Below are 21,729 nucleotides of genomic sequence, written 5' to 3' on the forward strand. Positions count from 1 at the left end.
ACCACTTTCAAAAAAAAAAAAAACTTAATTAACTAGCGAAGAGGTGGTAATAATTTCTAGCCCACTCTTCCATCATTATTATCAACAACAACAGCAACAGCCAACCCACCACGGCCTACATTATTACGTTTCCCCAGCTGACGGTAATAATTTGCCCGACCTGTTTTTATTAGTTAGCTAGCCCCATATTCTATTGTGTACGTATGTAAATTATCATACAAATGCATATGTAAAAAAAACAAAAAACGATAACAACATTCACGCATGCGCACATCCGAACTGAGTGATCCAGTACATTGCCCATATTCTCAATGAGGCGCAATGATGGCCGAGCGGTTATAGGCTAGACCCGCAAAGCTAAAATGTATTGCTGGTTTAGTGGATTCGATTCCCTCGGTCTAGAGGCCTTGGATTTTATTTAATGGTTAATATGAGAAAGTTATAATAAAGTATGTTAGGCGGTTATAGGCTAGACCCGCAAAACTAAGATGTATTGTTGGTTTAGTTCGATTCCCTCGGTCTAGGTCTTGGATTTTATTTAATGGTTAATATGAGAAATTTATAGTAATGTTTGGCGGTTATAGGCTAGACCCGCAAAACTAAGATGTATTGTTGGTTTAGTGGATTCGATTCCCCCGGTCTAGAGGCCTTGGATTTTATTTATTGGTTAATATGAGAAATTTATAGTAAAGTATATTTGCTAGTCGCCTCCGTCCACGACACCTAATTGGTAGTTGGACGTTCAGTCCGCCTGACAAAATAGGCACCTTTTCAATGTTCACAATAGAAATTTTGAGTCGCGAATGGCGTAGAGCTTTACAGGCCTCCAACTTTTGTAGAATCTAATCAACATGCCTCCATTCATTGATAGGCTGTCTCCGTTGGCGATTACAATGCCGTTCCAATGAATAGCAAAGAAGAGAGTGCTTCAATAATCATTTTTTGGGGACTTAATATATTAACAGGAAATGAGAAATGAAATATACGATACTTTTTTTTTTGTTTTAAATTTCCGGCGCATTAACAAATATGGCAGTGTTCTCTCGTTACAGACAAGTTTTCCTACTGGAAAAAAGGTGGAGTTACATTTCCTCAAAAGTACCATTTCAGAGAATGTTCCTCGCTACTACCGATGCGGGTCTAACGGCATTCAGTATAATACAATTCTAAGCTTGGAACCAAGAGAAAAGCTCTCTTTAATAAAGCTTCTTTTTTTTTATCCTTTCAAGGAAACTTTCATTACGTAAATTGCGGAAAATGTCCGCATCAGATTTTCCTAGACTTGAAGCTAGTTAAGAGGGATACAGTCTAAAGAAAATTTTCATTGAATGTTCCCTTTACATTACGTTGTACAAAAAAGAACCAATTACAAATGTTAACCTTTTTAATTCCAAGAAGCATTATCACCGGAAGTGAAGTCAGTAAGACTGGTTATCCACTTGGCTAATGGAACATCAGGAAAGTAGTAGCAAAGAGAGGTCATTTGGAAAGTGCACTGGCAGGGCTAAAAGACTGAGACAGAGAGGGGAAGAAGCTGTTAGCAGGAAACGGGGCACCAGTTTGAGAACCATTCACCATCCTATAACCGGAGTTGGAGGTGATCTCCCCGAGATAGCTCCATCAATTATACCACAATCCTGGGGACACCGCCTCCAGCGAAGGAGTGTGAATATTTCTTAACCAGAAATTCTAAGCACTAATTGCCATGGAGCGCTGGCAGGAGTATCCTGTGCAAGGACGAGGTGAACAATTTCATTGCGAGCTAGGCCAGGAGGTGTGAGGTAAGCCTGGCATGAAATAGCCTGCCAGGTCTCTGCCCTCAGCGCTAAACCCTAATGGCTTCCCCTTTTAGCCCACAGATAAATATCTCTGGAATACAATGGCGTACTCACTCAAGAAGTCAGGTCTAGCCCAGGAAGTGTTTAATACTTGTACTTCCGTTACTACATTTTTTTTTTTGCTCCCTAATTAAAATCTACTTTAATTTGGATGGACAAACTGATGATAACAGTTTATCTAAACAAGATGCCATTTTTTGGGGAGGTCCATTCACCAGGAATCCATAATGGATCATAATGTCCGTAGTGTTCACTCTAATTCTACTTCCTTTTAGTAGTACATTCCACTAAAAAAAATTTCCAAACAGGATTAGTGTAGTGGTTAGGAACGTGGAGCTCAGCTGGAATGCTGAGTGTCTGTTCTTTGCTATCCAAAATACTTCTCAGGGTTTTACCTATTCTGCAATATTCTTTTCTTTAAACAGAGGAAATGACAAACCTATAGTTGATAAACAATTGACAATTTCTACACTATTATATTGTCGATAGAATAGTAACTACTGGAGCCAATCGCGTCGAGTTAACATAAAATCAATGCCACTAATTCCGCTCGATTCAAGTGCCGGAAAAGGCAACGCCTTTTTATAAAACTGGACGTACAGTTTATCTTTAATTTAGATGCGATCTTTTTAGATGCGTCTTTAAGGTACTTTTTTTGTTTTTGTAAGAATGCATTCTATTGGGATGGCACTAAACAATGTTCCCACTCTTTGGTTGGTGAAAAATGTAAAGCAGCTAATAAGAGTGCGGAAACATCACAAGATAAACATTTAGAACCCAAGACTTCAACTATTTAGATGGGATTGAAGCAATGAGGTTCCCGCATCCAGGGCATCCGTAGCCTAAAAAAGCCTTATTACGCTTTAATGAGGCTAGTAAGGGAAACGATCACTTTTAGGGCCAGGACTAAAAACTTGTAACGTAATCAAAAAGGCATTACCACTTCTGCTCAGAAGATTAGTCTTAAATGAGCTGAACTTTAATTAAAGGAACTACTTCCTGCGCCTCAAGAGCCAATAAGGTCCTGAACTAGTTCCCTCCTCAGCAATCCATGGATTGTAATAACTGGATTTAAAAGTAAAGAAGAAGGAAAAAAGCAACTAAATAATCCAGATTTAGAAGAGCATAAATAAAGTAGAAAATAAATTCTGGAAGCTTTACAGGAACCCCTGATTAAATTTAAGACGTCTTTGCTAAGCATCATCAGGCACACATGATTAGAACTTGATTGGGTGGAAATGCGACAACTATGGCCACAAAATTCTCCACTCTCCCAACCATACCATATGCTGAGTTCCAAGTGCTCCTCCTAAATCCTACTTTTGACGCTTTACTCTCAAACTCCATAAAGGGTTAAAGTGGACAAAACAAGACTTTCGTCGTCGTGGATAACCTGAATGGGTTTCAGATAGTGCCAGGAAAAGGCTGAAAGAGAGAGAGAGAGAGAGAGCGAATAAAATGGGTTCTATACTAACCCACAGCATCGCACTAGAAGAAGAAGATATATAACCCCCGAAGTGGAGATGTGAGCCAAGCTCCCTTTGGGTTTCGGACTAAACACTGAACCAGTCTATCTCCATCTCTAATAATATATGGGTTTATCTAAACAGGTTTTTGGGTCGTGTGGTTTTTCCACCTGCCCCAGTAAGGCTCGCCTTGTTCTCTAACTCTCTTGAGTATCACCTGAGGACTTCTAGGTATGTTCTATATCCTATTCACTTTGATATATTACCTTTTCTGGGTAAGAGGGAAGCTATTGTCCAGTATTTCACTATATAAACTTTTATAACACGTTTCTTATTTTACGTTACTTTCTGATTTACTTTGTTATTTAATGATCTAAGAAATTGTTATAACTAATATTGAATTTTTACAAAGAGTGTCTTTTTTACAAAAAGATTCTTGAATATTATCCTTGAGGAACATGATTATCAGGAACCAGAGCACAATGCCAGGAGAGCCAGTCCAGTAGGATGATGCTTGTACTAGTAAATAAAATAAAAACCTAACCTGGTAGCAAGGAATCCTAGTCCTTTAACGTTAGAACCTTACACCAGGATACAATAAGGTTCTTTTTCATCGACCGAGAGCTATCCTGGAAGTTCCTGGAAGGGTATTCCTCGTTCTTTTATTCCTTCAAATATTATTCCTTAAAAATTTGATTAAGGAGTCACTAAAAGTCTTCAAATTGGAATTTGCCACTGCAACAGTTGTTGCAACAAGCAAATATGGTAAAAGAGAAAAGAAATAAAAGAAAATCACGAGTGGAGAAGGCACCCAGTGGTGCCACTCCAGTAACGTGCTTTGCTCTCACTTTTAAGAGATGATCACGAAGCCATCTTCTCTTCAATCTCCTTAGAGGATTACCTGGTAATGTGGAGGAAGATAGGTGGTGTTCTATGAGAGGGTTGGGATGAGCTGCTGACTAGAGGAATGAAATTTGAAGAAACGAGTGTTAGCCAGATCTGTAATGAAAGGGATTTTGAGGTCATTATGGAGATAGTGAGGTTAGATACATAGAACGGAGCGTTAGGTAGTTTTCTGGAGTATTTTTGGATTGCAATGCCTGGAGGCGTAGTGAGTTGGAACGCTTAGTCGATCCCCGATACTTCGATGGGCCGTATGACCCAAATAGGTCGCAGTAACAATAGATATAAGAGTCGTTTGTTAGGTAGGTTAAGTTTCGATCGTTTGTCAAGTAGTCCGGCGAGAAGTTTGTAGCGTTGGTTAGTTTCTTGTCTTTTCAGTCTAGTATGGGGATTCCATGTCAACCCGTTTGCTTCTAAGTGCAGTCCAAGGTAGCGTACTTTGTCCACAGTTGGTATAGGAGTTTGGTTCAAGGTGATGGGAGGTAGGATTTTCCGTCTGAGAGTAAATACAATAAACTTTGATTTCGTTACGTTAGTTTTGATTCTCCATTTGAAAAGCCAGTCCTGTAAGTCCTCAAATTTAGAAAAATAGCTCTTCAATGAAACTTACTTGCTCACCTTATGGGTGATTCGTTGAGTCCCCTAATATTCTCCCTATTTATTTCGGACCTGATTGTTCACCTAAAAAATAGTGATTGCAATGGCGTTAATGTTGACCATCATACTGAGATTACTGCGTTAATGTACGCCGATGATCTTGTATTACTTGATGATAATTGGGCAGCAGCAAATAAAAAACTAAAATCACTTTCTGTTTATTGTCACCAAAATTCGTTAACAGTAAATCCTGATAAATCTAAAATATTGATTTTTAAAAGGGGAGGTAGAGTGAAATCTATGAAACCCCTTTTTTACGATAACTTCAAAATGGAAATAGTAAAACAATACATTTATCTCGGAGTGCTTTTCTCTTCTTCAGGCCTTTTTTCACTTACAGCTGACCATTTTATTAGAAAATCACAATTAGCATCCCGTAAAGTTAGAGAAATTTTAATAAAGTCAAAATCGGATAACGCTAGTGACAAGAAAAAAAATTATTAGAATCTATGATTAATTCCGTTTTATTATACAGCGCAGAAATTTGGGCTCCATTATATTGCAGTAAGTTAGAATGTGTTCAGACCAGATATTTTAAATCCATCTTCCATTGGCCACGAAATGTGCCAAATCATTATGTACGTATAGAAGTTGGGTTAGAGTCTATTGAAACTGAGGTTCTAAAAAAGATGGTTAGATGGTGGCATAAAGTTCAACTAATGGATGGTAACCGCCTCCCAAAGATATGTTTGAATATTTTAAAATCCCTCAGTAATGACAGAATATCTGTGGTTAAATTTAATTGGTACACTCAGTTAAAAGGAAAATTGGATTCTATTGATGCAGTTAGCTTGCTAAATACTAGCGAAATGTCACAATTTAAGGATGAATTCAGCAGTAGCATTCTGAAATTTCGGAATAATAAATTTTCTTTAGACATTAACGCTGTTCTGCATTCAAACTACAATCCAGACTTCAGAAAGATAAGTAGTCTAACGCTGGGTGAGCAATATTTGTCTCTTAGGGTGCCAATTATAAAGCATAAATTAATCAGTCAAATGAGGTTATGTCAGCCTCGTTCATTTCAAATCACTTCTTCTGGTTTCAGAAACAGTTTTCAAACAGATATCTCCAATTGCCCTATATGCAGTATTCCCGAAAGAGAGGATTTACAGCACTTTTTATTAAAATGTATGAGGCTGCAATCTTATAGAGATAAATACTTGAATAAATACATCTCTAGTATTTCAGATGTAGATGTTCAAGTGCAGACTCTATTAGATGTAGCCGATATTGATAAATTAAATAATTTATTTTATTTTATAACAAGTGCCTTCAAAATGAGGAATTTCGTTTTGAGTTTATAAAAATACTTTTATAATTTTGTTTTGCTTATGATTTTATGTTTTTAAATTTCGGCTGTTTTTAATTTCATTCGATTGGAATATACCTATATTTTTAGTTTTCAATTCAAGTTTTTATTTATATTTTATAAGGTTTTATTTTACTTTATTTAACCAAACTCCATTTGTATAGGGTAGAACCCTTAAAACAAATAATATTATTCTATTCTACTTATCAATTTCCAAACTAAACCAGATAATGTAGCCACAATAATAAATTATAAAATAAATAAATAAATAAATAATAAGACGCCATCTTACCGAAAATCCCTATTATATTAATTGTTACTTTATTTTAAATAGATTAACTTCGTTAATGCACAGAACTGTTCAGTTGCCTTTATGATTTATTTTTTTCTATATCTTATTCTAATTTTGATTTTTACCTATGTTTAAAAGATTATTCTCCTTAGTTAATTTAAATAATATCTGATACATTTTTCTTTAAATAATTTTACTAATATTATATTCTTTTAAGTGAAGATATCCATTATGTTGTAGATTCTTGCAGATTTAATGCACAGTACAGAAATTTAAGCGCCTTAGGCCTAATAGAGAATTATTTAGATTGGAATTGTTCAATTAATTTATTAAGGATTGTACTTCAGTTAAGATTAGCAAACCTTAAAATTGCAACTCTGTACTGTAATGGCATTAAATATGTTTTTGACAGTAATAGTATCTGCAGTCTGTGCCATGACTTGGCCCCCGATTCTTTAATCCATTTTCTATTTGACTGCCCCGTCTACCAAGTTTTACGTACATATTACTTAGCAAAGTATATTGATTCCTTGTCACCTCCCCAACATCAGTACCAGACTTTGTTATCAATTGGGTCTAAATTGCAAATGTGTGATGTTTATAACTATGTTTCTGAGGCTGTAAAGATTAAAAGTTTTTTGATGAACGAATGATGTCATTTTTTTTTATGTATTACTATGTGTTATGTTATTATTTGTATTTTATTACTTTAATTCATGGAATGTGTAGTTTAAGTTCTTTTTTTCATTTGTAGCAACTCCGGGCTAAAGGTGTTGCACCTATAAGCTTGTTAATAAATAAATATTATATTCTAATTAATTATTGTTGTAATAAAAATATAATAAATTTTGAATATATAAATTAGTAAGAGCAACCCTTGCTATGAGATCTGTAATCTCTTATAACCAGTAAACTGTTTCGACCTTGTTGGAAAAATGTGTCCCCTAAAAGCGTCGTACAAAAATAAGCGATGACGAATATGTTCATCAAACCCCAGAGTATGTTTTTGATATTAAATTGGGGTTGCAATGAAATGACTTTTATATGTATATATATTTATTTTCTGTTATTTACTTCATGTACATTTATTCATTTATTTATATTAACATAAATAGGAACCAAAAACATCAAACATAAATTTAGAAGTATATCGTTAGTATTTAACTAAAATTTGCAAAATTAAACTTGGTCACTAATAATAATAAGCTCGTCATAACACAAAATTTTACACTTTTTTTATTCATGACGAAAATATCTTCGTCACAAAACAGTTAACTGGTTAAGCAATTAAGATTTCATTTCATTGCAATTTCAATTTGATTACGGCGGTAAACTTCTGACAGGAAGAAAATTTAGAATGACTTAAACATCGCGGTATCGGAAGTGATTTTGGTAAGTTGAAGCGCTGGGGGGGGGCGGTAGATGTAAGATAATGACGTGCTACTCTTTACAAAGATTTGTTTAATTTTTTTTTTCTTTATTAAATTCTATCAAATATGGAGGGGGACCTCTAGCAAATAAATAAATAAAATAATTATAATGCAGGTATTTAAAAAAATAATAAAGTCAACTCCAGATATTCGACAAAATGCAGTCATTTATTTAAAAAAAAAAAAAAAAAAAATCAACCGGAAAAACAAAAAGTCAAAAATTTGTTTAAACCAAAAAGTTAAAAAAGGGGGGGGGAAGTGTGACGCATTTCCCGTTTAAATTTAAAACAGTGGGTGACCTCTTAGTTACGGGGGAAAAAAAACGACAAAAAGTCCACCATAGAATTTTTTTCCAGGGTTTGTGACCTGCGCTGTAAATAATGCTCCACTTTGCAGTAAACATACCCCCCCCCCTCCTCAAACAACCCCACAATTCATCTCGCCCTTCCAAAAAGGAAAAAGATACCTTATTAAAATGAAAAGTGTTAAAATAAATCCTCATATTTAAATGTCCATTAAAATTATTTATTTATTTATTATTACGAATTTATAAATATTTAATAAATATAAATAATTTCCAATTTTATCATAAATACGATTAAATTATAATTACAAATAGACGACATTACGGTTGGCTACACATCGCTCGTAAAATAACTTACGATTAAAAAAATTGTGAACAATCTACAAAATATTTTAAATTAAATATTTCAAATATTTGTAATGTAAAAAAGTCATTGGATGACTTGATTTTTTTTTTTTTACCTTCATTTACTGTCTTCGTAATTGAGCGGATTTCCGCTTTTCAGGTTTTCACTGGTAATATCCGGTTTTGAGGTCTCCCAGAGTCAGGAAAAAAGATGTTTTCACTGATTGGTCTGTGTGTTTGTATGTGTCTTCACCGGATACTGGCAAAAAGTTCAAATTTGATATTTCTCTTAAAGTCTTAAAAAGGAGGAAGCCACATTTTGATTTTGGTCGAAATTGATTAAAACCGGATGTACCATTTTGCCTTAAAAGATTTTTTCTTTTTTTTTTTTTTTCTTTTTTGCAACTTTTCTCAGCATTATATGAATTTTGATTAACGGCCTTTATAACTAGGAAAAGATTTGCCTGCCTCAAATGTGCTATTACTGTTAAACTGTACAGTCTTACTAGCTACGAAATATTAATGAGGAAAACAAAATGAGGACTACGTTTACAAATTAAAGAATAAAAAAAATCGGTAGACCGGAAATGATACTTTACTCCATAGATTTTTTTTTTTTGTTAACAATACGTGCTACCGGAAATTACGAATAAGGGTACGTCTGAGAAAGGGTAGTATGCCTCTAAAGTGTCACTTTTGGGTAAATATCCTGTTTACTGTTTTAATTTATTGCAGCTATCCTGAATATGATGAACAAATTCCTCTACCACGAAGAAGGAGGTCATTCATCACTCTAAGAGATTTTCTTGGATAAGTTTTTGATGTAGAGAATTTCATTTCATCTTAATTTATGATACACACTACAATTGCTGACTCACGAGTTACGAGGAGTAACTAAAATCAACTTTTAGTGTCAAGCACCATGCACCTAACCACACACTTTTAATACTAAATGTTGATAAGACACAGGAACAAATCCAGAAAGCAAAAAGGGGAAACAATGGAACAGTATTCCATATTAGGGACCGTAAAGTTGGGCCAAATATATTAAATTGACTTAGCGTTGCTTAGGTCAAACAATTATGCTCAAGTCAGCCTAAGTAATTTTTAAAAAAATTTAAAAATGTCCATCTTCAAGGCTTCCTTGCTTCAGTATGGGGCAGAATCGTGAAGCATACTGCTGGATAAGCTTGGAAAAAGAGTTTCAAAAGCCAAAATGATATTTCTCCATCGGATTGTGGAAAAATATAAGAGATATTACAAAATGATACCATAAGAAACATCTTAAATGTACAACCGATTGGCGAATCGACTTTTTGAGGAGTATTGGATATGTCTGCAGAAGAAAATGAATAGAAGATGAAAGACTAAATCTGAAGACTGCCAACCAAAAGCTAGACCCAGAATAGAGGTAAATGTAGTTGTCAGTCTCAGTCTTCTATTTAAAGAACAGTTCAAGAATAGAGAGAACTATATCCGCTAGAGGTTCAAACTGTTCAAAGCTCGATGCTGAAAGTAGTGAGGGAGCTTTCTAGGAAGTAGAAGAATTTTTGATGCATCAATAAGTATTTACTGCGAAAAAGGTAAAGTTTTAAGTAATTACTCCGCTAAGACCATTAGGCCAAACATCCTAAACTATTTCGAAATCGTGAACGTGTAAGCGATAAAACTTGAACCCGACAAAGTCCTGAGTTTTCATTTTAGAGGGAAACATTTTAACGATCAAAAAAACCAAAGATAAAAAATGAGTTTAATGAGTTAATCCTGCTTATCCGTGAGTTGTATAGTGATATTCTAAGCTGTGAGCCACAGCAGCATATCTCAAAGCTAACAATCTTGAGATTCTCGAAATATATATGTCCCGGTTCAGACATGTTTTAACATGATTTGAATAATTTTTTTCTTTTTGAAAAGTTTTATAATTAAGTCAAAGCACACAAATGATATGAAACATTTTTCCCGGAAAATTTATGTTTTTTTGGGGAGCGAGGGGAGTTCTTAGGGAAAAATATCATAAGCATGACTCTAGCGTGCTTTCAGAGGAAAATGCACGATTCTATCAGCCATTAAATAATATAGCTTACTTAAAGTTTATATTTTACAGAATTAGTAAAAAAATAAATATATTTTTGCAATCCTCTTCTATACCTTCCTACATTGGGGGCGCATGGGACTTTAAGGGAAATTTTTAAGTTCGTTTGAAAGGTGCGAAAGTAAGCAAAAATGGAGAAATGATAACCGTAAATCTTCGTCAGAAACTTTGTAAGTATCAAGTTCAATAATCATTCTGACTTTGTCATAAAAAGTAAGTCTGCGCATCACCAACACCCTGTTTAATAAAGTCATCTAAAAGGTTTTTTTTTTGTGGGGGGGGGGGGGTGCCCAAAAACTGTCGATGACCACTCAAAAAATAGGAAGTAGGCCGTTACGAACAAACAAACCGTTTCTCTTGCTACAAATAATAAGGTTCCTTTCATAAAAACTCCGAATTTTAGGGGAAAAAAACAATCAGTTCTTGGTAACATATTTATCATTCTATAGTTTTAAAAAGAAAACACACACAAATTGAAATGACGTATTAAAAAGGAAAAGCCTCATCCCTCCCCCCCCCAAAAAAAATGCACCGTCTCGAAAGAAAAACAAGAGCAAAAAATTTTTTACATCAACGAATGCATTGAGCATAAAACGGTTTTTTGGAAATCTTTAAGAGAAGTTTTTCCAGAAATTTGGAAAAGAGAGAAAATACTAATCAAATGGTACTTTAGATTAATCAAAAATTTTGTTTAGAATCAAAATTGATGGCCCCCCCCCAAGTGAAATATCAAATTTGGATTTTTTTTTTTTTTTTTTTTTGGAAGTGGAGTGAAAGAGATGCTGCACTTTTTTTTTGCAGCACTACAGATCTAAGCTACGTAAAAACATCTTCAGAGATCTGGAAATCTTCAATTGAGAAAAACCATTTTTCTATTTGCCAGAAATCAGTTACTTCAATTTATTCAAAAAAATTTCCAATGACTTTTTCACAGCTGCTGAAAACAACCTATATAAAGAAATAAAATAAATATTATATATTTATTAAAATAAATAAATAAATATTTTGGCCTGATTTTTTTTTGCAGAAGACAGCAACATCCAATCAATTAAAGACTGAAAACTCTTCAGTAGAACCACTAAGATGTTCTATTTATTTTCCCCCATGTTCCTGGAGATTCCATCCTATTTGTTAGCTTGAAGATAAGAGAACACCTACGTACCATGTGGGTAAAAAACACTTTTTACTTAAAACACACTGGAATCACTTGGAATTTGAAAATTGGACTTGGAAAAATTATAAAAAAAACTATTTGAACTATGAACAATTTTGTGGAAAAAAATAAAGAAAACTTGGAAACAACTTCACCACTTGTTATCGTGAAAAACCACTGAGTCACGTCAAAGAAAAACTTTATTTTTTTTTATGAAAACAATAAATTTTCCCGATGATTGTTTATCCTTTAAAATGAACGCACCATATCAAAATTTAAACTGGGAAAGAACTAGTAAAAATTTGGTTTCTTTTCCAAAATTTAAGCTTTAAACTAAAATATAATATTAGACGGATTATAGATGGAAACGTTATCTGTTTTTTAATTTTAAATCATTTGGAAAAACCACTCTCGTAGCCTGGAGAAATGGAAAAACAAGTCCTGTACACTAGTAGCGAGCACGAGACATACTGATGGTAACATTACTGGGGCGACAGGTCAGTATACGCATGCGCAGTCTTTCTTTCAAAGTCTAGGGTTGACCCACCCGTCCTGAGAAAGTTCGCCGCCTCTCTTTCTCTCTGTATCCACTTTGATCGCCGCCTTCCTTCAAACGCAGTGCTGGAAAATGCCTCCTCACTTTAGTCGAAAGACCGTCTGTCCTGAGAGATGTGAATGTGTGACCAATAGTTTACAGGGTTACTCCTGGTGACCCCATTTTCTGGGCCTTAACTTCCATAACTGATGACTGAACCGAAAAAAAAGTTCGAACCCTCCTCACAATACAAGAGCTGCTGACTTAGATGCACAATTTTAACATCTCAAGATATCCTATCCATAATAAAAATATTATATAAAATCTATGTGGTTTAAAGGGGATATTCAGTTAGATTGGATATTCACTTTAGGTTCTACTATTCTTCTTTACAGACTACTTGGACTACTTGGAGCTGTGGAGTTCAGCCAAGCCTTCAAACGTATGGACAGTACAGGACAGTTCAGTCTAAACTACTCCGACAGATAGTTGACGTTCTTTTCTACGCCACTAACCTTCACTCTTCATGATGACCTCAACATCCCCCATTCGTACAAACAACTCGCCAAGATTAAATATCAAAAGTTCCAGACTGCTCTCTCCACTTGCTCTAATCCTCTTGTACTGTCTGACACCCCAACATCCCTAACAATCCTTTTAGCCGACTAAATCGCCAGTACTATACTGCTCTCTGTACTTGCTCTAATCCTCTTTGTACAGTCTCTCGCCTCCTCTGATATTCCTAACAATTCTCCTCGCCGACTGAATCGCCAGCACTATACTGCTCTCACTTCTTGCTCTAATCCTATTGTACCATCTCTCGCCTCCTCTGACATTCCTAACAATCCTCCTCGCCGACTGAATCGCCAGTACTATACTGCTCTCACTTCTTGCTCTAATCCTCTTGTACCATCTCCCGCCTCCTTCGACATCCTTAACAATACTCCTCGCCGACTGAATCGCCAGCACTATACTGCTCTCTCCACTTGCTCTAATGCTCTTGTACAGTCTCTCGTCTCCTCTGACATTCCTAACAATTCTCCTCGCCGACTAAATCGCCCCGCGACCACCTTGCAGTCTGAAGACCATAATCATCATTCATATCCTGTAGAGAGTGCCACCGCTGGGTAGTTTCTCCCCTCCAGCCTTTCACGCGCCCATTTATCGTATATATTCCTATTTACTTATTGTACGATATATTATTTATTATACAGAAATAAATAAAAAGGTTCAACTATCCGACTCGATCATAAACTTCCGGGAAAAAAATCAGCCAATCCTGAAGTGCCAGTTTCACTGAATCCAGCTTTTTTTTTTTAACGATTTTACCAAAAATAGGCCTTCTACAGTCATGGCCAACTAATACCATGTTTAAACTATTTGCAGCAAGGTGTTTAAGCTGTCTAAGATCATCCAAATGATTGCTCTGCTTTCTGGGAATGTATTCTTTTATCTGTCTTTCCCAGCTTCAATCTTAAATATAACCTTCAAAGTTCCTAATTTAGAGTGTCATCTTTAGAACGCTCCTGGAGGAAAGACATTGCGTGAAGAAGTGTGTGATTATCCCAGACTACTAACTGTTCTCTCTTCCTAGGACTTCCCAATGGAGCGCTTGGTTTCCTTGATCAACAGGAACATTCCATCCACAGAACATCAGCAGCACGCTGGAATGCCTGGATAGTTTCAAGTCTTTTGATGGGAAACGTACAAAATCCTGGGAATTCTAGAAGTGGTTCCCTAAATTTTTGAGTTATACTGCACACACATTTACAGAGAAAAACGGGCAAGTTCTAACTAGCTACTCACAGTGCCATCGCCTGAACCCTTTCTACGATGTAGCATGACGTCTTGCTTCAGTAGTCATGAAAGCATGGATACACGCTGCCATAAGTAGTCCACAAACTTCATGTACTTAATAACTTCCAAAGAAACCATTCCAAATACAAATAATAAATAAAAAGCAAATAAATTCATACAAAATAGAAATGGAATAAAAGTAATTGTAACAATGTTAAACTATATATTTTATTAAATGTCACCAAGATAAGCGAGACATTAAAATTTATCTGTAGCATTTATCATAAAAGCATTTTGCAAGGAATAAAATAGGGAGTTGATATTTGCCCGCCTCTTTTTTCGCGCTCCAGAGGAATGAACGTGATTTAACTTGCATCATGAACTTTAGTGTGGAGTAGGACGGCTTACAGACACAGTGAGGTTAACAGCGCTGAATATCGTTGGTGACATTGTGATAATGTGGTTAGTATATATTTAAACATGAACTAAACTAGGGCTTAAATAATAAAATCTATATATATTTTTTGTTTAAGAGAAGCTTATTATTTAGTTTATCTATTTATTTGTTTTGTGCAATCACATACAGTCAAAGAGTTGAGCTCATTAATACAAAAGTAAACTAATACTTTCAAAAACCGAATAAGTAAAGAAAGAAACTTTCATTAAGTAAATACTAATAAGAAATATAAATGAAACTGAATAAACTATAAGATTGTACACAAAATTAAGATAAAGTTGGGCTCTTCTTCTCAGACAATCTTTTAAATAAATAAATACATAATTCATAATAAATTTATCATTTTGATCCTAACAGAGAGGATGATACAAGAAGAACATCTTTCTAAATATTTCTGTCCAATTGAGAAATACGCTGGACCAATAAACAATATCTGTGGCAAATCTTCCTTCACTTTCAAATCACAAAACTGACAGAAAATTTTTGGATTGATTGTATACTTATTGTTATTGTTGCTTAATGAAATACTGAATTGAGCTGAAGTTGTAAACTGTGCAAATACTCTTGTTACTGCTAACGGTACTTTATGTAGAAGGTATTTCTAAGGTTGCAAACTGTAGTCATACAGATCATAATAGTAGAGACTAAAATTGGAGTTATTAAGAGATTCAATATCTAAGTTCTTCATCTACACTCTGCAACAAAATAGAAAGCTGAGAGAAACAATTAATTATATTTGGGTAAATTATAAACTCTGGCATAGTTTCTGAGTTGCACACAAGGCAAGCTTTTGGATATCCATTTCCAAAATGGAAATCAACGGAATGGATATAGTGTAATGTATGTTAACTGTTTGGTTATTTTCACAAATGTTCATTATTATTTAGTAAAAACTTTTTCATTTCTCTTACTCCTGTAAGTAGTTTTTTGATTTACTTTCTCCTATACGCTGTAAACAGGAAAGTTAATACATGTTTTTGATTTCTCAAGCACGAAAAAGCGGGTTTTACTTAAGTAAAACAATGGGCAGCACAATTCCATGTAGAAAGCTCAAATTGATTTACGATTTACGCTAAGTTCATGGAAAAATGGTACACGTGCTATTTTCATTAATCATCTTACAGAACTAAATATAATTCCCAAAATAAATTTATATGAAGCATTTGCCCAAGGCAGATTCAATTAGGGCAATTTTGACGGGGTGAGGAAAGAGGAGAGATGAGGGTGAGGTCTAAAGCCCTCGATGCCGTTTCCGCACAGAGAGAGAAATCAAATCAGCTGTATCACTTAAGAGGATTAAATTGAATTTCCGGTTTTTCTGCTTTTCAAGAGAAATAAGACTTTCTCAAACTTTTTTTTTTTGTTTTTTTTTTCAGTAAACATTTTTGAAAAAGGGATAGTTCTGGAAAATGTTATTCTTTCTTTAAAAATTATAAATCAATTAACCTAGATTAAGATAAGATTCTAATAAGGCGGTCCCATAAGGCTTACTGCCACTGCGACCCCTTTGGATCTATTGTGGCTCCCACTACTCTAGAGCTAGCCCTCCAGAGACCCGTCCGTTTAATCAGACTCTTAAAATTCTGGAGAACGACTCTTTGGGTAAAGTTTTTTTGTTCCTCCTCAAGAAGTAACATCCTTAGCCAAGACAAGCCCCTCACATCTACACAATACGTGCAAAGTGCCGTATCCTCCTACTTCTCCTGACACAGAACCTACAAAAGGCTATCATCTGCCAGGTGCCCATGCGCGATGCATGTGTTTTCTGAGCCGGCAGTGGCCCAGTTAAATTGGCCTACAATTATCCTTCTTATAGCCCCGTACGGCCTTGACGGAATTAATTCCGCAGTCAGCCTTGGCGAATAGCAGCCTCTAATAAACTCCTTCGCCTATCTCTCTGCCCTGTGGGTGGCAAGCTACCACTCCCCCTGAGACCTAGTCTGGCACCCATAGTTTAATGGCCGCAGTCTTAACGACACTTGGAGACCCCCAAAATAGGGCTCCGGGCCAACAAAGTGTCTTTCTCTTCCCTAGGAGCATCTTTCAGTTCACTCTATCCGGGCGGGGATGTTCAATGTTGTCTGTGAAGAGAGAATCCCTGTCAGGAAGTAGTATTACCGTGAGAAGCAGTTTTTTTTTTTGCTAAGACTTGCAAGTTATCCACCCAAAAACATTTAGTTCTTCAACTTCAAGGGTTTTTTACAGACTCTAACTTAAACATGTACCTACATGTTCGACATGTTCAGACCTGTTAAATTCTCTATTTTACCAATAAATAATCTACTCATGCTCATGATAAATACATAGATGCTCGCATACTTAGCATAAATTACTCATATTTAACTCAGCACTTCACTGATTAACTGATTAACTTGGGAAATTTTTGAAAAAAAAGAAAAAAGAAAAACTAATTTTTAAGTGTATCCCGTAATTTACAAAATTTAATGATTTTCATAAAAAATTATCTTCTTTTAAGAAGAAAAATGGAACTTCCGTTTTCGGTGGATTTCGATCGAATCTTAACGGAAGTAACCAAAATTGATAAATTAAGTTTAAGCTGCTCCTTTTTTTTCATATTCAAGGGATTAAAAAAAAAAAAAAACAATTATTTTGGCGGAAAACTAAACTTCGACTTGATCACGGTACGTCTACTTATTAGAAGTAATAGCTGCGCTTTATAATTGTACGCAGAGATCTTGGGTTCGAATCCAGCTGCTGGCCCTTAGATTTTTTTTTTTTACCTAGGAGCTTCTTACAGCTCTGGGTGATGGAGAGTGTTCGTCTGTAACGAGAGAACACTGCCACAGTAATGCAATGGAAAAGCTGTAAAAGCACCAATGGCATCAGATGTTGACGCGCTTTAGATAAAAGAAAGCTCTACTGTGGCTGTATCATGGACACGGCCGTGTGTTGTACGTGAATATGTTTCCGTAACGGGTTATATTTTTTATATAAAATATTTTTATTTATGTATTTAGGATGAAATCAAGGAAACAAATAATTACTGTGTTACAATATAACTTTATTAATTATAGGTCTGTTAAACGAAAAGTACGACGCAAATGGCATACATACATCGAGATTTCTGGTAAACGTTAAATCAATATAGGTATTACCTAACGTTATTGGAAGAAGTTTCAATATAAGACAAATTGAACTCGCTGAGCATGAAGTCGGGCAATGAGGGGTTTTGTGAGACATCAACATTAAAGTCTCCAACTATCATAATTGGTGTAGTAAGATCAGACTCGTAATCGGGTATAATTTTATAGATGTTTTTGGAATATTTTAACAACGATCGTAACATAAAGAGTTTAATTCCTGCTAACGCTGTGCCCGGATGGATATACACACACCCGAGTACGAATTTGAAGATGCCATTGGCCTTTTTCGTTTACTAGACAATCATCACCAGCTTTTGCGTCTTTCATTTCCAAATAAATTTCCGAAATGTCAATGTTAACTCTATTACAATCAGTGAAGCTATTGATGTTGCGATATATGGCGACTCCACCAGCTTTGCGACTTTTACCATTCGATTGTTCTTGAGAAGCTCTTTCCAACCGTATACGATCTCTGTATTTGGTTTTGGCTTTTCGACGCGTATAGGCCGACATTGTATATTTTTGATAATATTTTTTTATTCTAACACCTTATTATATTAACTGTCACTATTTTACACTAATGTTTTATATACAATCGATAGATTGTAACGACAGCTGACGATTAAAACTTATAGCTTCTCTGAGTCAAAAGTTATACTAATTGCAAATCTCGATACGCAGCAAAATTATCTCAAAATGGCGGCGCTTCCCCCTCCACCGCGCGCGATGTGTCACAGTCCCCGCTTATCGTAATGAATTCTTTGATCCTTTAGCTATCCAGTGGTCTAATTTAATTTTGGATGTAAACGATAGATTCGAAACTATAATGCCAAACTGTATCCCCCGATTTTGTTATCATTAGATTTTTTTGGATTGCCACCATATGATTCAAATTTAAAGACGTATTCACGACAAAAAAAAGTAATAATAATGCTTTATTTGATCGCATTAAGTCCTCTCCTATCAACTTGCCCGGACTAAACGAACTGTAAATATAAATTACGAGTATAATTAGCAAATATTACGTAAACATTTATAGTAATTATTACTCAGCAAGAGAAATTAGATAATAAAAGTTGAATAAATAATGACTAGGCTGGTTACGTCTTTCCCTCGCCAGGCTGTAATTCAGCGCTGTAAAACTGGACAAAATGGTGTCCAAGCGTATGATACTGGGATGGGAGGGGAGCTGAAGTGGTTGGGGTGCGGAGTGTTTACACTGAAGAGGAAGGAAGAGACAAAAGGGGTGGACGTTCGCAGGCAATTAAACAAGGCAAATGCAAGGCAATATAAAGCTGGAATTGTGTTTATGTAGCCTGTTTCCAGGCTTTATATATAGTATATAGCACGTGCCCCCCCTCCCCTTGATGGGGGATCATACACAACTGAATTGCCCCCGTCGAATGAAAAACCATTTTAATGTGAGTACGCATATTTTAATGGTAATAAAATACATGCGAACTGCACCCAAAAAAACCTGCATTCTCCACAATGTATCTGTTGTACAAATACCATAGTGTAGCTAGGCCTACAACACTTCACTCTCCCCACTCTACACAACACAATCATTGGATAAAACGTCCATAAATTTATTGGTCTTGAAAATGGGATCCAGTAATTCCGGCAATGCATTTTAATTACTGGACAAGAGGCCTTTTTTTGCCAATAAATTTTTTATTGTTTTTATATTCTTGCTTTTTGTTTGATCAGAGATGCTGACTTAATGGTCTTATTTTTAAAACAACCGCCAAAACGTTTATGCATACAGAAATAACACGTTACGGTGCTAGCTCAGCGATAAACTAAGCACAACGTAGTTTAAAGTTAATCCAAAGTAAGTGATCATCAGTAGTAACCATAACCACGTGATAGTTACCAGGATCAATCCGCTCCCCCATCACCTCCACCCAACCACAACCAAAACCTCTCAGACAGCTCCTGTACACGTATCTTTACTTAGGACCCGCACGAGGTTAAACTAAATCTGCATATAAATTGCATCTGAAGAGGAGCACTTACTATCAAGAGTATAGAGGGGGAAGGGCTTTAAAGTAGTTACTTCTTCAAGTTTTGGTTTAATCGGAGAGGGGGGGGTGGCTGGTTAAGTTGCAAAACTTTCTGTAAACTAAGTACTGTTAGATAAAAGAGTGTGTTTGTGAGACAGGAAATGGTACTTGACTAAGTAATTACAAAGAACAGATGTAATTTGTGTAATTAAGTACGATATTATTAGTTATTTACACAATTGGTTTAATTAATATTTAGCAAAATTGTATCCTCTTATGACGTATTACAAGGCTGAGTCTAGCGGAAATGGAATTCTGAAGTCTGGGCGTTTCCTCTGCAAACCGGAAATAAAAAAATTCAACAGGAAAACAATATTGTTTTAAGGTTTTTTTTTTTCAATTTAAGGCACGTCAACATCTGGAGGTTATTGGCGTCCACAGCTATTTCTTTCAGTGCACTGCCGGCCTTTGGACAGTGTTCTCTCGTTACGAAAACATTATCCATCGCCGAACAGAGAGCTGCGAGAAGCTCCTATAATCTAAGGGGTCACCAGCTGGAATGCGAATCCAGGAACTGTGCGTTAGTATACGCCAGGTAGTCGCCAAACTTTTTTTGATCATGGACCCCCCCAATATAATTTTTCGAAATCTCCATCGACCCCCATAAAAGTAATTTTCAGTTAATTAAAATAAAACTATCTATTAGGTATTGCGTTTGTGCATTTATTTTATTATTTTAAACATTTATTAAAGTAATTTTACATTGTGTAACAATAGTTTTATGAAAAATATCTTAATGTTGAAATTTAAATTAATATTGATTAAATAATAAGTAATTATAAATAAGTAAAGTAACTACAGTATTGGCTTCTTAATTAATGAGATGGGTGTGCCTGGTGTTCATTTGCAAGGTTCGCTATATTGGGTTCGAAATTGTGTTTCCTTCGACCCCCTGGCTCAGATCGACCCCCTACTTTTGTTAAATAGACCCCTTGGGAGGGTCTATATAGACCACTTTGGCTGGTCCTTTGCTATACTCTATTCTTACACTTCTTTTCTTAACAATTAAAAGGAAGGAAGCTATAATCTGGATCGCTGCCTCTTCGTGGAGCTTTTCTAAGATTAGGTGGGCGATGAAGCTGGACAGTTTAATCTCCTGTTTTCTTACTTTGATAAATACTTCGAGATTCAAAACCTTCAATGGAATACAAAAGTCTCTTAGGATTCCAAGAAGAAAATTATGAATGAAAAATAAATATATAACCTTAGGAGAGGTTAAAGTGAAGTTTCTTCTCTCTCAGAAGTTTTATAATAGAATTTCCCTGGGAAATTTTGAGTTAAAGAAGTGGAAAATAAAAATAACCTTCCCTAAAAAGGAAGTTCCGGTTGAGTAAACTCTCTACTACTGGGGAATTAAAGCCATTGGTTTAGTTCAACTTAATATCATGTAAGTCGTGGGACCGTTCATTTTGCATAACAATTTAGAGGAATGTCTTTACACATTCCTCTCCCCCCCTCAACCAAGAGACATTCCTCGCCGCCCCCCTCCACCAAATTACTCTTAATCGCATCTTCCAGGAAGTGTGTTGCCTTCGAGTGTTAGAGTTCCTGTTCACATACAACATACACACAAACGAATATTTTTTTTTTTTTAATAACCAATTTTTTGAAGTCCTCATATCGATTATTTCCGGTAATAATCCCATAAAAACGCAGTACTTCCTTTATTCTAGTAAGAGGTTGTTAAAATGAGTTTTTCGATCAACCTGATGGTACCTGATAACAAAAAATAAAAGAAAATCACGAGTGGAGAAGGCACCCAGTGGTGTCACTCCAGTAACGTGCTTTGCTCTCACGATAAGAGTAGATCACGAGCTTCAATCTCCTTAGAGGATTACCTGGTAATGTGGAGGAAGATAGGTGTTCTATGAGAGGGTTAGGATGGGCTGCTGTAGAGTGGAATGAAATTTGAAGAAACGAGTGTTAGCAAGATCTATATTGAAAGGGATTTTCAGGTCATTATGGTTAGTGTGAGGTT

General features: G+C 35.5%; 1 protein-coding gene across 4 annotated transcripts in view; it reads right to left on the reverse strand.

Moving 5' to 3' along the window:
• dlg1 (MAGUK family member discs large 1) overlaps positions 1-12,210 on the reverse strand; it is a 775,373-nt gene extending 763,163 nt beyond the window's left edge. For 2 of the 4 annotated variants that reach the window (XM_074136768.1, XM_074136767.1), the window contains exon 1: positions 11,802-12,208. The gene's annotated coding sequence lies outside the window, so the exon portion shown is untranslated. Of the gene's footprint in view, positions 1-11,801 lie in introns of all 4 variants that reach the window. The other 2 variants (XM_074136765.1, XM_074136766.1) reach the window with 2 other exon arrangements.
• Between the last annotated feature and the right edge of the window lie 9,519 nt (positions 12,211-21,729).

Source organism: Rhodnius prolixus, unplaced genomic scaffold (assembly GCF_049639745.1).
Source record: "Rhodnius prolixus isolate KJV_2025 unplaced genomic scaffold, Rpr scaffold_5, whole genome shotgun sequence".
NCBI classification, from domain to species: domain Eukaryota; kingdom Metazoa; phylum Arthropoda; class Insecta; order Hemiptera; family Reduviidae; genus Rhodnius; species Rhodnius prolixus.